This window comes from Salvia hispanica, chromosome 1 (assembly GCF_029641045.1).
Source record: "Salvia hispanica isolate PSC_SH4W2 chromosome 1, Shi_PSC_v1, whole genome shotgun sequence".
In the NCBI taxonomy this organism is placed as follows: domain Eukaryota; kingdom Viridiplantae; phylum Streptophyta; class Magnoliopsida; order Lamiales; family Lamiaceae; genus Salvia; species Salvia hispanica.
In genome coordinates, this window is record NC_142692.1 from 32,803,306 (window position 1) to 32,819,651 (window position 16,346).

The 16,346-nt window shown below is 40.4% G+C and overlaps 1 long non-coding RNA gene and 2 pseudogenes across 1 annotated transcript; all 3 read right to left on the bottom strand.

The window, feature by feature from the left end:
* Positions 1-770: 770 nt before the first annotated feature.
* LOC125220157 (putative late blight resistance protein homolog R1B-14) lies at positions 771-2,121 on the bottom strand (annotated as a pseudogene).
* A 38-nt stretch (positions 2,122-2,159) lies between these two features.
* On the bottom strand, positions 2,160-3,527 carry LOC125191402 (uncharacterized). The gene is made up of 3 exons (XR_016134718.1): positions 2,863-3,527; positions 2,490-2,778; positions 2,160-2,401 (listed from the first exon to the last, which is right to left on the bottom strand). It is a non-coding gene; the product is annotated as an uncharacterized LOC125191402 (long non-coding RNA).
* A 4,087-nt stretch (positions 3,528-7,614) lies between these two features.
* LOC125220871 (putative late blight resistance protein homolog R1B-16) lies at positions 7,615-15,842 on the bottom strand (annotated as a pseudogene).
* Positions 15,843-16,346: the final 504 nt, after the last annotated feature.

A 16,346-nucleotide genomic window follows, 5' to 3' on the forward strand; every position in this document is an offset into this window, starting at 1 on the left:
CCCAAAGCAAGCCTCGCTCTTTTGTTTCAACACCTTAAGATTAGGCAACGAGCCAACAATTGTCATATCGTTCCAAGAAATCCATCCGCCAATCAATTCTAACTTTATCAGTGACGGAGGAAAAACAAGATTGTCAAGATGTGGAACAAATGAACAATGCACCTCCAATTTCAGCTTCTCAAGTCGAAGCAAATGCATAAGATTGCCAAAATGGCATGCACCAAACTTTGCTTCAGAATAGCATATTCCTAATCTTTTTATATTTGGGATAATATCCACCATCCTTTCACTACACATAAAGTTTGTTGCCGTAGACAACATTTGTAAGTTTTCTAGAGAAAGAGTTGTTCCCTTGGGAAGGAGTAAAGGATAAAATGAGAAGGCGATAAGATGTCTCAGCTTCCTCAAATTCCAAATTTCCTCAGGCAAATGAACCCCATATCTATAAATAATTAAAGTTTGTAGATTCTGAAGCTTTGCTATGGCTGGAGGAACAATACTATCGGGAATGTTGGAAGCAAGGTAAGTGAGAGAAGTCAATTCAAACACTTGACCTAGTTCCCAATATGAATGATCACTTCTACGTAAAACATGAACGACCTTAAGTGAAGTAAAGTTCTCTACAGAGCCCTTGGGCTTATACCCTCTCTCAGGGATGCATATAATAGAAGTAGTGCATGAGCTATGCATGGAGTCTTTAAGATTAAGATCATGCCAACTAAAACTTATGCGGCGATGATTTTGAAGGGCTTTTGGAAGAAAATGCCTTCTCAAGATAGGATTAGGGAAGTAGTCCATAATAGGAAGAAGGAACTTCTTTAGCCCGGCCTGTCTTTGCACAAAAGTCCCGCACCATACTATGCAGCCTGCAACTTTTGATTTTGCCATCACTTTTCCGGCTTGTGACCAGAACTAGACTTTGCTTGATCAGATCCTCCAAGATTCCTCTGCCACCATTTCTATGCTTTCAGATTCATTTTGCCGTTGTATAAAGCCCTCAGCTGCCCAAAGTTTGATGAGTTCAGAGGCATGTATCTCATAATCTTTAGGGAAGCCTGCCATATACAAGAAACACTTCCTCAAATATGTAGGCAAGTGGTTGTAACTCAAAGATAATATTGTTTCTAATTGCCTATCATTTCCCTCAATTTGCAGCCACAACTTTGGAGTTCTAGGAATCCCGAATAACAGTCTTCCCATACTTACAATTGAGAGGGTCAGTCCTCCACATCCTTTTACAATTTTTTCCCCAACACTTTTTAGCTCAATAGGACAATCTTTATCTCCGAAAACCTTTTGTTGGAACAAACGCCAACTTTGTTCGTCATCCAAAAAACGCATCATATGAATGTTGCGCGATATGGCAACAGAAGTAGCCACATCCATTAGCCTTGTGGTTAAAATGATCCGGCTTCCATTATGACTGTCAGGACGTAGCCACCGTATGCGATCCCAAGCTTCCATACTCCACACATCATCCATTACTATGAGATACCTTCTCCTCAATAAGATTTGGTAAATTTCAAGCTTCTCTACATCAATTCCATTCGACGAAACCCTTCCATCTCCACCTACTTTTCTTTTGAGCGAAGCTAGTAATTGCGAGAGAATACATGCTACAGTATAATCTTGTGATATTGTGACCCAGGCTCGAATATTAAAATGTTGCTTAATCAATGGATGATCATAAACACATTTAGCAAGTGTTGACTTAGCAATGCCTCCCATTCCGACAATAGGGAGGATTTCCAAGTAGTAATAGGATGAACAGTCAGTTAGTCGGTCCATCATGTGTAGCATATCTTCATCAAAACCAACCACATCATCTTTGGTCGTGGGTGGAGATATCGATGGTGAATCACTCGGATCTTCAGCAAAGTCATATTTGCTTGTAGGTCTTGATGATGATGCAACAGCAGCAGAATAAGTGAGATGATCATCAAAACCAGCCGCAACATCTTTGTTCGTGAGTGGAGGTGAATCACTCAGATCTTCAACTTCTAATTCTCTCCCTGACCCTGTTGACTTTAATTTCTCCGCTAATCTCCTCAACCCGTTTGTATTTATCGCAATCAGTTTCGTTGTAACCATGGTGTTGGAGAAGAATATACCGTATCAGGAGGAAGATAAGGGTAGATTATTTCTTTACCAATTATAGGAGATATGCAATCTTTGTAATTATGTTAATTAGGTTTACCTTGTAGAGCAATCCCTAGTCCTATATAATAGTACTCCATGTACAATGTAATTATCAGAAAATAATATACAAAACCTTTCCTCTTTACCGATCCTTTTATCATGGCCTCAGAGCAGGAACGATCTTGGCTCAGAACAAAATCACCATAGCCACAATATACCAATTCTCGACCCATATAGCCAAATCAACCACAGAAACCAAATCCTACATCAGAAACAATGTCAGACAGTGAAGAAGACACCAAGAATGATCTGAAAACTCCAACGAGATTAAGGAACAGCAAGAATTTCACCGTTGCGTTCAGGTTGAACGGAAAAAACTACCCAATCTGGTCAAGATTGATGAAGGTCAAAATAGGAGGCCGAGGGGCCTACTCGCACATCAGGAAGGAGCCCCCCGAACCCGGAAGCAAGGGGTATGACGACTGCGAGGAAGACGATCTAGTCGTGTTCTCATGGATCGTCGATAACATCAAAGACGATATCATCGCCGATTTCGCACACCACTAAACATCAAAGGCGTTGTGGGATAGCCTTGTGGTCACATACGATAGTAAGGCAGATCCATATCTCATCTACGACCTGGAAGAAAAGGCAATCAACATTAGACAAGGAGATCTCGACCTGGAAACATATTATCGAAGAATCAATGGGCTGTGGATCAACATCGATCGCTCCCAGAAACAACCGATTACTTGCTGCGACAAGGGTGTAGACCAATTCAGAGAATTCTCCAGCAGCAAGAGACTAATTAAGTTTCTCACAGGATTGAACCAGGAGTATGACTCGATTAAGCGAGAAATCCTCAAGGAAGAACCGCACCCATCAGTTGAGGCTGCCTATGGGTATGTGAAGAAGGAGGCTACTCGAAGAAGCATCAGTCAATCCCCTTCACTCACCGGAGGAGCCGACGGCAGGAGCGCCGATTCGTTATCTAGGGGGGAGGAATCGGGCACGGTTTAGCCGCCCAAAGTCGGCGACCTAACCAAGGCGCACTGCCACACCCCACCGCAGCCATTCACCGGCCGGGAAACAGGCCGGATAAATCCCGGCTGATGTGCTCTCACTGCGGAAAACCGAGACACACCAAGGAGGAGTGCTTCTTCCTAATCGGATACCCAGAATGGTGGGAGGAGAAACAGAAGGCAAGAGCTCAGGCGAGACTCGCCATCGGCGTCGATGAACGAGGACAACAGAGGCAAACCGGGCCTGGAAACAGAGAGATGGCGATGGGGTAGGAGAAACCGCCGGGAACACATGCCTCAATCGGCGGCGGCGGCGGCGTACGGGGGGCGGGCAATCTCGCCGAGAAGGAGGAACGGAGCGGCGCCGCCATTGGAGGTAGAGGGTTTGGTTTAAAACCAAACCCTAGTTATTGCTCATTATCCTATTTTGATCCCCCATAAGAAATCTTTATTACAGTTTGAACCCCATGATATTAAATTTCGACCCCCAGATTGTGTGAATTATCAAAACCGACCCCAGACTTTGACAAAGACTCAAAAATCCCCAAATACTTGTTGTTTCTTATCAAAAAACCCCTTTGCACCTTTAGAAAATGTTTCAGCTGCATTTCATGTTTATAATGGTGATAGAACTAGTGATCGGGGTTGGATTTTTGATTGTGGGGCCATAGATACAATGTCCCCAGACCGGAAGGATTTTAGTAGCTATGATGTTGTTACCGATACATATATTAAGACTGCAAACGGGGAATTAATCACTGTTGTTGGGTCGGGAACCATTGACGTTTCTCCCACTCTCCGCCTATCAAAGTGTTTACATGTTCCTACACTTTCCCAGAGATTAATGTCCATAAGTCACGTGACTAGAGACTTGAACTGTACACTTCTGATGCACCCTACTTTTTGCATATTACATGATATTCAGACGAGGAGGATTCTTGGGCGTGGCACTGAGAAGCAAGGACTTTACTATGTGGACGAGATAGCTCAACATGGCAGTGCAATGCTGGCTCACGGGTCCACGAAACAAGAAATTTGGCTATGGCACCGAAGACTAGGACACCCTTCTCCTGATTATTTTAAACTTCTTTTTCCGAACCTTTTGATTCCTACAGACTTTTCTTGTGAAACGTGTGTTTTGGCCAAGAGCCACAGACAATCATTTAAACTTACAAACACTCGTATGAATACCATATTTTCTTTGATACATGCTGATGTGTGGGGCCCTGCTCCAATTGTTGGGGGTATTTTTCGTTACTTTGTGATATTTGTTGATGACTGCACTAGAATGACTTGGATATATTTTTTGAAAAACATAAGTCTGAAGTTGTGGAAAAATTTATTTTGTTCTTCCAAATGATCCAAACACAGTTTCATACCACCATAAAAACCCTTAGGTCAGACAATGGGAGGGAGTTTGTTAATAGTTCTATGGCCCAGTTTTGTAAAACAAAAGGAATGATCCACCAAACATCTTGTGCCTACACACCTGAACAAAATGGGGTTGCAGAAAGGAAAAATAGGACAATCCTAGAAATTACCCGAGCTCTCATGATCGAATCCAAAGTACCCAAACATTTCTGGCCCGAAGCCACAGCCACATCCGTTTACCTCATGAACCGTCTACCTACAAAAATCCTCAACAAGAAAACTCCACTCGATATCCTCTCCAAAATGACCAAAATTCCCCAGCACCTAAACCTTCCACCCAAAGTCTTTGGCTGCACCGTCTATGTTCATATCCCTAAACACGAGAGAACCAAATTATCACCATGTGCGACCAAGTGTGTCTTCGTCGGGTATGGGGTGAACCAGAAGGGATACCGTTGCTTTGATCCTCACACCAGAAAAATCGTTACCACCATGAATTGTAACTTCTTGGAAACCGAATTCTTTTACCACACCCACCTTAGTAGTCAGGGGGAGAGTGATCCAGGCAGTTTATCGGACTACCTAAGTTGGGTGGTGCTATTTCCAAATTCTTCGACTGAGGATCCAACAAAACCAGTTGTCACTGCCGCCGAGCAGGTCTCGCCACCAGAGTCAGCTCATCCGCCCCCAGATCCTTCTCAAATGATATCTGAGGTAATTCTTGATCCCAATGAAAATACAGTTTCTCCTGACCATGTAAGTATAGATTCCCTAGAAGAGGATAACACGGTTGATAGTGACACTGGGAGATACATTCTTCCTAATCGGATCACAAGAGGAGTGCCTCCAAAGAGATACTCTCCTGAAAAGATTAGAAAGAAGAGTAGATACGGAGTAGCGAACTTCGTGCAAGGGAATTTGGCCAAGATGGCCAGAGCATTTGAGGCCGCATTGTATAAAGAAGAAGAAATTCCACAATCGGCGGAGGAAGCAATGAAACATAAACACTGGAGGGATGCTATGATCACGGAGATGAAGGCACTAATGAAGAACAATACATGGGTAAAAGGCAAATTGCCTAAAGGAGTGAAGACTGTTGGGTGTAGATGGGTGTTCACGATAAAGAGAAGGCCAGACGGCACGGTGGAGAGATACAAAGCCAGGATTGTGGCAAAGGGATACACCCAGACCCATGGGATCGATTATGATGAAACTTTTTCGCCTGTAGCAAAGATCAACACCGTAAGGGTACTGTTCTCAATTGCTGCCAACAAGGATTGGCCACTTCACCAATTCGATGTGACTAATGCCTTCTTACATGGGGAGCTACCAAAGCCGGTTTTCATGGAACCTCCACCTGGATTTTGTTAGAGTTTGTATACTAGAAATCACCTTTCGAGTGATTGAATACTGTTAAAACTCTTATTTTATTTTCCAAATGAATAAACAGATTATTTTTGTCATAATGTTGTTATGTTTTACATTTAATGGATTTTTATTGCATATTTAAATGTATAAGTAACTTACAAAGTCTAAGTCTTTGTTTTAGTAGACCGGTTGTGGGCATCGTCCACTTTAAGGTAACACGGTCAGTTCTAAACAAAGAAAAAGAATAATTTCACAACCTAGATAGGCTTACTGAAATAAGATGACGTTGGTGTGGTATAGCACTGAAATAAGATGACGTTGGTCGAACCGTTTTACCTTGCAAATATAATTAATTAAATATATCCTTACAAAGTATATTAAATTTAATGAGTAATAAATTATAATTAATAGTAATATATAACAAAAACATATATTAAACTTTGTATATAAATTAAATAGGAAGACTATTTAAAATAAGTGAATGATAAAATTTAAATGATACTAATTAAATACATAAATTATTAATTAGAATAACTAAAAAAGTACATACTTTTCATATATAAATAAATAAAATTTATATTAATTCAAAACTGTTTATGTGGTGAAATAATATTATAGACAATATATAAAACCAAACATGAATTTTTAGTTAATTTGGATAAATATATACTCCCTCTGTCCCGCTTTAGCAAGTCCCATTGACTTTTCTGCTCTTTTTTTGTAAGAATAATAAAAAATAGTTAAAGAGGAGAAATGGTAAATTAAGAGAGAGAATAATATAGAGAAGAGTCTTATCTATATTATTGTCTCTCTTACTTTACCATTTCTCCACTTTAACTATTTTTTTATCATTTTTACAAAAAGATTGCAGAAAAGTCAATGGGACTGCTAAAGCGGGACGGAGGGAGTACTATATTAGTATTATTAGTTAATACATAAATTAAACATGATTTATTAATAAGTTTAGAGTATTACTCCGTATTTAGTAAATATGGAGTAATAAACTATGTTAATAATATATATACTATAATATTAAATCTTAGGTAAAATCTATTATTTGTATACATTATACAAATAAAAGTAGAATTTAGTGAGGGGTAGTTAATATTAAGCATATCACAACTAATAGTAATTATTTAATATATAACAATAATTAATGTTCATAATATATTATTCAAGTACATGTGGTGGAGTGGGAGTTCAAGCCCCACCAAACTCAAATTTTAAAAACTCTTTAAAAACTCAGAAAACCGGTTCCCGGCCAAACCGGTCTGACCAGCCGGTTCCAAGCACCGGTTCGCGGTCCTGATGCTCTACTGGTTTTATAGTGCAAACCTGACCGGACTATGCACCGGTTTGCAGTCCGACCAATCGAACCGGCCGGTTCGGTCCTGTTTTTAAAACACTGGTTATTTGAAAGTAGCTTGCAAACTAGTACTATAGGAGTTTATCAACCATTCATACTTCAGCTTACATCACCCTCCATTGCACCTTTTATTCTCTGCCTCTTTTTAGTCAAGTAAAATATGGAGTATCAAATAAACTACCTCATCAAAGCCACACATCTGAAAAATCGACAAGAACACACTGACATGAATCAACCACCATTCTACGAACTGAGAAATGTTCAAAAGAGAGGAAGATGATGTCAAACCTTGCAAGGTTTATGAATTTCTTACCTGATATGAAGCGCACCGTCAAGTTTGAAAGACGATCAAGAACGCTTCTCAACAACTTTTAGGTGATCTGATCCTACTTCCCGCTGTTCCTCTTGTATAATTTTTGCCGAGTTCAAAAGAGAATGGTTATGATCATCGATCTCAATCAGTTCAACCGTTGGTGTTGAATAATCAGATATTGAACATTGGAAAAGATTGTTTATTCACTGAATTATGTTTTGAGGATACAATGTATATTGGTATTTATAGGGCAAGAAATATAAATGCATCTAGGGACTAGACAACTTGGAACTCTTCATTATAAATACTATCTCCCCTTTCCAATAGGTTGGGAATTCCTAATTCTCTTTCCAACATCCTTGAGACACCCAAATTCTATTTCCAACACTCCCCCTCAAGTTAAGTAACGGGATTTTCGATACTTAACTTGCCGAGTGCTACTGAGAAATCTCTTGCACCAACTGCCTTTGTCAAAATATCTGCGAGTTGATCTTTGGATCGAACAAATGGAAATTCAACAATTCCTGCCTCAATTTTTTCTTTGATGAAGTGTCTGTCAACTTCAACGTGTTTTGTTCGATCATGTTGAACTGGATTTTCTGATATACTGATGGCAGCCTTGTTATCGCAGAAGAGCTGACATGTTTTCTGTGGTAACAATGCTAATTCCTCCATTAGTCTTCTTAGCCACAATACTTCTGTCAATCCATTCCTAATTCCTCTGAATTCTGCTTCTGCACTTGAGAGTGCCACAACTTTCTGTTTCTTACTCTTCCAGGTAACCAAGTTTCCGCCAACGAATGTAAAGTAGCCAGAGGTTGATCTTCTATCAACGGGATTCCCTGCCCAGTCTGCATCTGTGTACCCATGGATTTCTAAATGATCATTCTTCTTGAACATTATACCGTGATCAAATGTTCTTTTTAGATACCTCACTATCCTTAGCGCTGCTTCAAGATGTTCATGTTGGGGTTGATGCATGAACTGACTTACTATACTGACTGCGTATGCAATATCAGGTCTAGTATGAGACAAGTAGATTAATTTCCCAACAAGCCTTTGGTACCGCTCTCTGTCTGTTAGTTGAGCACCTTCCTTGATCTGCAAGCCATGGTTGACAATGATGGGTGTTTCTGCTGGCTTACAATCCACCATCCCTATTTCTGCCAATAGGTCAAGAATATATTTTCTCTGGTTAATGAAGATTCCTTTTCTTGATCTTAATACTTCTACTCCAAGAAAGTATTTTAGTGCTCCTAAATCCTTCATCTCAAATTCAGTTGCCAAGTTTTTCTTGAGTTGAGCAATCTCCTCTTCATCATTTCCTGTTATGATCATATCGTCAACATAGATCAGTAGGCAAGTAATCTTATCTCCTTTCCTTTTTAGGAACAATGTGTGATCTGCGTTGCTTTGTTGATAATCATATTTCTTCATAGCCGCACCAAATCTCCCGAACCATGCTCTTGGAGATTGTTTCAGTCCATACAGTGTCTTCTTTAGTCGGCACACTTCTCCCTCTTTGAAGTCTCCTTCGAAACCAGGAGGGCTCTCCATATAGACTTCTTTCTTCAATTCTCCATGTAGAAAGGCATTTGTAACGTCGAATTGATATAAAGGCCAATCTTTGTTTGCTGCAACGGAGAGCAATACTCGAACTGTATCCATCTTGGCTACCGGGGAAAAAGTCTCTGAGTAATCCACGCCATAAGTCTGAGTGTATCCTTTTGCAACCAATCGAGCTTTGTATCTTTCAATGGACCCATCTGGTCTTCGTTTAATTGTGAATACCCATCTACATCCTACTGCACGTTTCCCTTCTGGGAGCAAACATTTTTCCCAAGTGTGGTTCCTTGCCAGTGCTTTCAATTCTATTTGCATTGCTTCTCTCCACTTTTTACTCTTCATGGCTTCTTCAACTGACTAAGGAATCTCCTCTTCCTCATATAGTGCTTCTTCAAAAGCCTTGGCCATTTTTGTCAAGTTTGCCCTGGCTATATTCCCAACTGAATATCTTGCTTTCCCTCCCCTTTCCGGCGAATATCTTTTGGGTGGGACACCACGATTAATCCGTCGAGGTAGAACATATTGTCCAGTATCTCCATCTACTGGGTAGCATTCAGGAGAATTATCAGTAATAACAGGAATTTCAATTGCAGTATTGTTTACCTCAGGTATCGGAGGGGTTATCGGTGGGTCACTGCGCTCCACGGGTTGTATATTGTTCAAGACTTGCTCGGGGGCAATATTAGCCGGCTCAGTTGGATTCTCAGTAGGATCCGCTGTGTATGGCATAGGTGACCAACTTAGGAAGTCAATCATATTCTCCTCCCCCTGACTCGTAAGTTGGGAACCATAAAAGAACTCACTTTCCAAAAATTGACAGTTCATTGTGGTAATGATCTGTCGACTATTAGGGTCGTAACATCGATATCCTTTCTGGTTTATACCATATCCCACAAACACACATTTAAGGGCACAAGGAGAGAGTTTGGTACGGTCATTTTTGGGAATATGTACAAATACTGAACATCCAAAAACACGGGGTTTTAGAGATAAAGTAGATGGGACTGTGGCTAAGGAAGATAAGGCTTGGAGAGGAGATTTCATGCTTAGGGTGCGAGTAGGAAGGCGATTGAGAAGGTAAATGGAAGTAGCAACAGCTTCTAACCAGAAATATTTTGGTACCTTTGAATCAAGAAGGAGAGCTCTAGTCATTTCAAGGACAACCCTATTTTTTCGCTCGGCTACCCCATTTTGTTCAGGTGTATAGGCACAAGATGTTTGATGTAATAACCCTTTTTCGGCACAAAAAACTTTCATTTTTGAGTTCACGAATTCCCCACCATTATCGGACCTAAGAATTTGGATCTTAGTTTGGAACTGGGTAAGAATCATAGAGTAAAAATCGACAAACTTAGAAAAGACATCGGATTTATTTTTTAAAAAATAGACCCATGTCATTCTAGTGCAATCATCAATGAATAGGACAAAATAACGGAACCCATGTCCCCCAACAATAGGAGACGGACCCCACACATCAGAATGTATTAAAGAAAACACAGAATCAGCTCTAGTATCAGAAGAAGGAAAAGATTGTCTATGACTCTTAGCCAAAACACAAGTCTCGCAATTAAAAGCCGAAGTCGAAACAAGACCAGGAAATAAAACTTTCAAATAACCTAGAGATGGATGTCCGAACCGCCTATGCCACAACATGGGGTCCTGTTCTGAAGTTCCTTGAGCTAACATCACTTTGCACGATTGAGCAATCTCATCCACATAGTACAACCCGTGGTTCTCAGTGCCACGCCCAATAATTGCTCCCGTCCGAATACCCTGTAAAACACAAAATGTAGGATGCATCAAAAGGGTGCAATCAAGTTCCTTTGTTACTTGGCTGACAGACATCAATTTTTGGCACAGAGATGGAACATAAAGACAATTGGACAGAGTTAAAGATGGAGAAATTCGAATAGTGCCAGCGCCCTCCACCCGAGCTAGTTCTCCGCTGGCAGTTTCAACATATTTTCGCCGTGACGTTGTTAAGCTACATAAATCTGCCAAGTCATACGTCATAGTATCAGTAGCACCGCAATCAAAAATCCATCTTTTATCTTTCTTACCCCCAGTAGATTGTACATTACACAATCGAGCTATAGAAGAATCATCCATGGTAGACCAATTTTTATGTCCTAAAACAGGATTTAAAAAACATTGGTTGGCAGGTTCGGATTTATTTGGATTTTGGGGTTCAGTTTGGTAAGTATTGACTGAATGGGGCATTTTTTCGAATTTTCCGGAACTTGGGGGGGTTCTGGGTAAAGTATGGGGGGGATTTTGTAATAAAGGGGACAAATGAGGGTTTGGGATTAAAATCCCAAACCCAATACCTTCACTTGCGTTCCCACACCGCGCTCTTGCTATCTCCGCCGTCGCCCCCGCATCGCCATCGCCTTCGACCGTTGCCCACCACCCACCTCCGATTGGCTCTTCAATCGTCATTCTGGGGTCGTTGCCGGCGTAGGTAGCCTTTTGGCTGCCCGCCGTGGCGACGGCTCCAGTACTTTCCTCCCGCTGGTAACCGTGTAGCTGTGGTGGCTGCTGATTCCGGGCGTGTGGTGGGGCTGGTGGTCTGTTCTGAGTAGGTGGTGGTGGCTGACAGAATCGAGCTCCAAGGCCGGCCCCAATTCTTGCTTCCCCTGATTCGACGGTCGGTGTAACCGACGGCTTCCAAACCGCGGTACGCCTTTCTTGTTTGACGATGCCAAAAGCTTCGTCAGCTGTTGTATCATCCCCAAACTTGAGGATTTCTCTCTGGAGGCTGTCGTATTTGTTGTTGAGGAGTTTGAATCCTATTGAAACTGATTCAATTGATTTGGCCATTTGAATTGGATATCACTTGATTTTGGTTAGCAGGTTTGAGATTGGAAAAAAAAAAAGGAATCGTATATTGCTAGATCTTGGCCGGAGGGCTGGAAAGGTACTGAACGATGATGAAGAAAAATTCTGAGTTCGAGCTTTCTGATTTTGGATTGAAAAAAAAAATTAGGATCGAAACATTGCTCGTGATACCATGTTGAATAATCAGATATTGAACATTGGAAAAGATTGTTTATTCACTGAATTATGTTTTGAGGATACAATGTATATTGGTATTTATAGGGCAAGAAATATAAATGCATCTAGGGACTAGACAACTTGGAACTCTTCATTATAAATACTATCTCCCCTTTCCAATAGGTTGGGAATTCCTAATTCTCTTTCCAACATCCTTGAGACACCCAAATTCTATTTCCAACAGTTGGAATATAAGCAATATCCTTTGGAATCTCATCCAAGTATGGACAACGATGAAGCATTAGGCACCAACGACTCTGAAAGTGGCTTCAATTAGTTCTCCAACATTTCAGATTTGATTTATCAATAAGCAGAAGTCTCAAATTGACAAATTCTCCCCTAATAGTTTCCCAGTGTCTCCCATTGCAAGCATAGTTCTTTAGTTTCAACACTTGAAGTTTAGGCAATGAACCAACAATCGCCATATCTTTCCAAGAAATCCACTCGCCATTTAGTTCTAGATTTTTCAGCGATAGAGGAAAAACTTGTTTCTCAAGATTTAGAACAAAAGAATTATGCACCTCCAATTTCAGCTTCGTAAGTTGAAGCAAATGTATAAGATTGTCAAAATGATAGACTGAGCCAAACTTATCTCTAGAGTAGCATATTCCCAATTTTTTTATGTTTGGGATCACTTTTACCATCCTTTCACTACATACAAAGTTTGTTGCCAGAGAAAATGTTTTTAAGTTTTCTTGCAAAAGAGTTACTCCTTCGGGAAGGAGGAAAGGATGAAATGAGAAGGCGATAAGATGTCTTAATTGCCTCAGGCTCCAAATCTCCACAAGTAAATGAACCTCAGGTCTATAAATAATTAAAGTCTGCAAATTATGAAGCTTTGATATAGCCGGAGGAATAATACTATCGGGAATGTTGGAAGCAAGGTAAGTGAGATCAATCAATTCAAACACTTGACCAAGCTCCCAATATGAATGATCATTTTTGCGTAAAACGTGAAGGACCTTAAGTGAAGTAAAGTTCCCTACAGATCCCTTGGGCCTATACCCTCTTTGCGGGATGCATATAACAAAAGTAGTTCGTGAACCATGTGTAGAGTCTTTAAGATGTAGATCAGACCAGCTAACACTTATACGGTGGTGATTTTGGAGGACTTGTGGAAGAAAATGTCTTCTCAAGATAGGTGTAGGGCGGTAGTCCGCAACCGAAAGAAGGAACATCTCTTGCTTGGCCTGTCTCACACAAAAGTCTTGCACCATATTATGCAGTCTGCAACTTTTGATTTTTCCATCAATTTTCCGGCTTGTGACTAACACTAGACTTTGCTCTATCAGATTTTCCAAGCTCCTTTCTGCTACCTCTTCTACGGTTTCAAAATCAAAGCGTTTTTGATATTCCAAAATGTCCTCCGCTACCCAAAGTTTGATGAGTTAAGAGGCATGGATCTCATAATCCCGAGGGAAGCCTGCCACAAGAAACACTTTCTCAAATGTTGAGACAAGTGATTGTAACTTAAAGATAATATTGTTCCCAGCTGCCCATCATTTACCTCAATTTGTTGCCACAACTTTGGAGTTCTAGGAATCATAGATAAAAGCCTTGCCATAGTAACAATTGAGAGGGGCAGTCCTCCACATCCTTTTACAATCTTTTTCCCCACAGTGTGTAGCTCAAGAGGACAAGTTTGATCTCCGAAAACCTTGTGCTGGAACAGACGCCAACTTTGTTCCTCATCCAAGAAATGCATCATATGAACGGGGCCATTAGGGGCAGCTACATTCATTAGTCTTGTTGTTAGCATGATCCGGCTTCCATTAAGATTGTCAGGAAATAGCCAGCGTGAGGGATATCGAACTCCCATCAAACTCCAAACGTTGTCCAATACTAAGAGATACCTCCTCCCCCATAAGATTTTGTAAATTTCTTGAAACGTATCCCGAGCTGGCTCACTCCATATGAAACGATTCCTCTCTGATAAGATTTCATTAATTTCAAGCTCCAGTTTTTCAGTTGCTTTTAACGATTCCCTACCAACTAGACCTAGTTTTCCTTTGAGCGAAGCTAGTAGTACCGAGAGAAAACTCTCTGTACTATGATCTTGGGATAGTGTGACCCAAGCACAAATATCAAAATGTTGCTTAATCAATAGATTGTCATAAACAATTTTAGCCAGAGTGGACTTACCAATTCCTCCCATGCCCACAATACGGATGGCCTGGATTTCTAGTATGTCATCACAAACGAGCCGGTCCATGATCTGTTGCACATCTTCATAAATACCAACCAGAACATCTTTGCTTGTAGGTGAAGGTCTTGATGATGATGCAACAGCAGCAGAATCACTCAGATGTTCATTAAAATCAACAACAACATCTGTGCTCGTGTGTGGAGATATTGGTGGCGAATCAATCGGATCTTCATCCACTAATTCTATAGCAGTTGACTTTATTTTCACCGCTAATCTTCTCAACCGTTTTGAAATTCTGACAATCTGCTTATTCAGCTCTGTTGCTGCTGTCAGATCTTCAATTTCACTCTTGAGTGAAGATCTTGATGATAAACTAACAGCAGCAGGATCACATAGTTGCCGTACGTTGTTGCTCTTGCAGTAGTCAACCACACATCCAGCAGTTGAATTGATCTCCTCAGCCAATTTCCCCAACAGTCTAACAGTTGGCTCTATGCATCCAAAATCTAAAATCAGATAGATTTTGTGGGGAGAAAAGATATTGAATAATCTCTTCAGTTGTATTTACTACCTCCCTTATCGTTTCCTTTTCTGGAAAATGATTGAGGTTCAACTGCAATACCACAGCTTTGTCGTGAATGGATATAATTCGTAGGTTTACACGACGAGTGATGAGATTGTCATCACGTTGAAGGATTAGGATTAAGGTTTGTTGCAGGGATTCCACAGCTTCATAAGCCATACTAGCCAAACAATTTGTCTTTGTCTCTCTAGTTTTGTATGATATGGGAATGATAGGATGTTGTTGTGTGTAAGTAATAGAAAACGAAATTATTCCAACATCCTGTCATTGTTTGGCTGGTTCAAACAAGAAAAAATAGATGACAAAGTATAAACAGGACAAACTGATAAGCCGGTTCAAACAATAGAAAGATTAATATTACCCAAAGGGCTATCTTTGGCTAAACTTTTGATCACTAGTTGATGATCACGATATAATAATTTGGACATTTCTGTAGTCTCATGATTGATGTTCATCTAACTTTTATTCGTAGAAGCCAATTTCCTCCCTACTATACTATGTAGAGTAATACAATGTAATTATGTGAAAAAGAATGCCAGTCCAAACAGACATTTAACTATGAGAAATACATGATACCACAATATTTAATATTAAGAATCATTTGAAAGTAGATTAGGAGCTTATCAATCATTCAAACATCACCAGCCACCGCACCTTTAATTATCTGCCTCTTTCATCAGTATCAGATACCTCATCAAAGTTCTGCATCTGAAAACGAGAAGAAAAAATGACAGGAATCAACCAACATTCTACAAATTGAGAAATGTTCAAGAGAGAGGACGATGCTTAGCTATTGGCAAAGTGTGTGCCTTTGCATAACCTATTAATTAGCTTACTCTATAAAGTATGGTTGCTAAAAATGATGTCAAACCTTGCAACTTTTATGAAAACTTTACCTGATACGAAGCATACATTCAAGTTTGAAAGAAGATCAAGAATGCTTCACAACAACTTTTAGGTCTTCTTTTCCCCAATGTTCCCGTTGTTCCTCTAGTATTATTCTTGCTGAGTACAAAAGAGATTGGTTTTGATCGTCGATCTCAATCAGTTGAAGTGTTGGAATCTCTGCAATACGAAATGGAATCTCATCCAAGTATGGACAACAATAAAGCGTTAGGCACTGGAGCCTTGGAAAGTGGTAACTATCAGTTGTCCAACACTTCAGATTTGTGTTAGGAACACAACTTACATACCAGAGAGCAGCTCAACGGCGGAGAGAGAGGATGTAAGTATTGATAAGGAGCAGAGTCCGAATGCAGAGGAAGAAGCACCGCCCGACGCAAGCGAGCAGATGGGGCAAGGAGACAAGACGAATGAGCCATCAGATAGAGAATTGAGGCCACAGAAGAACATCAAACAGCCGGAGAAGTATCGCGACTTCGTCGCCAAATAGAAGCAGCAAACTATTTTAGTATTTG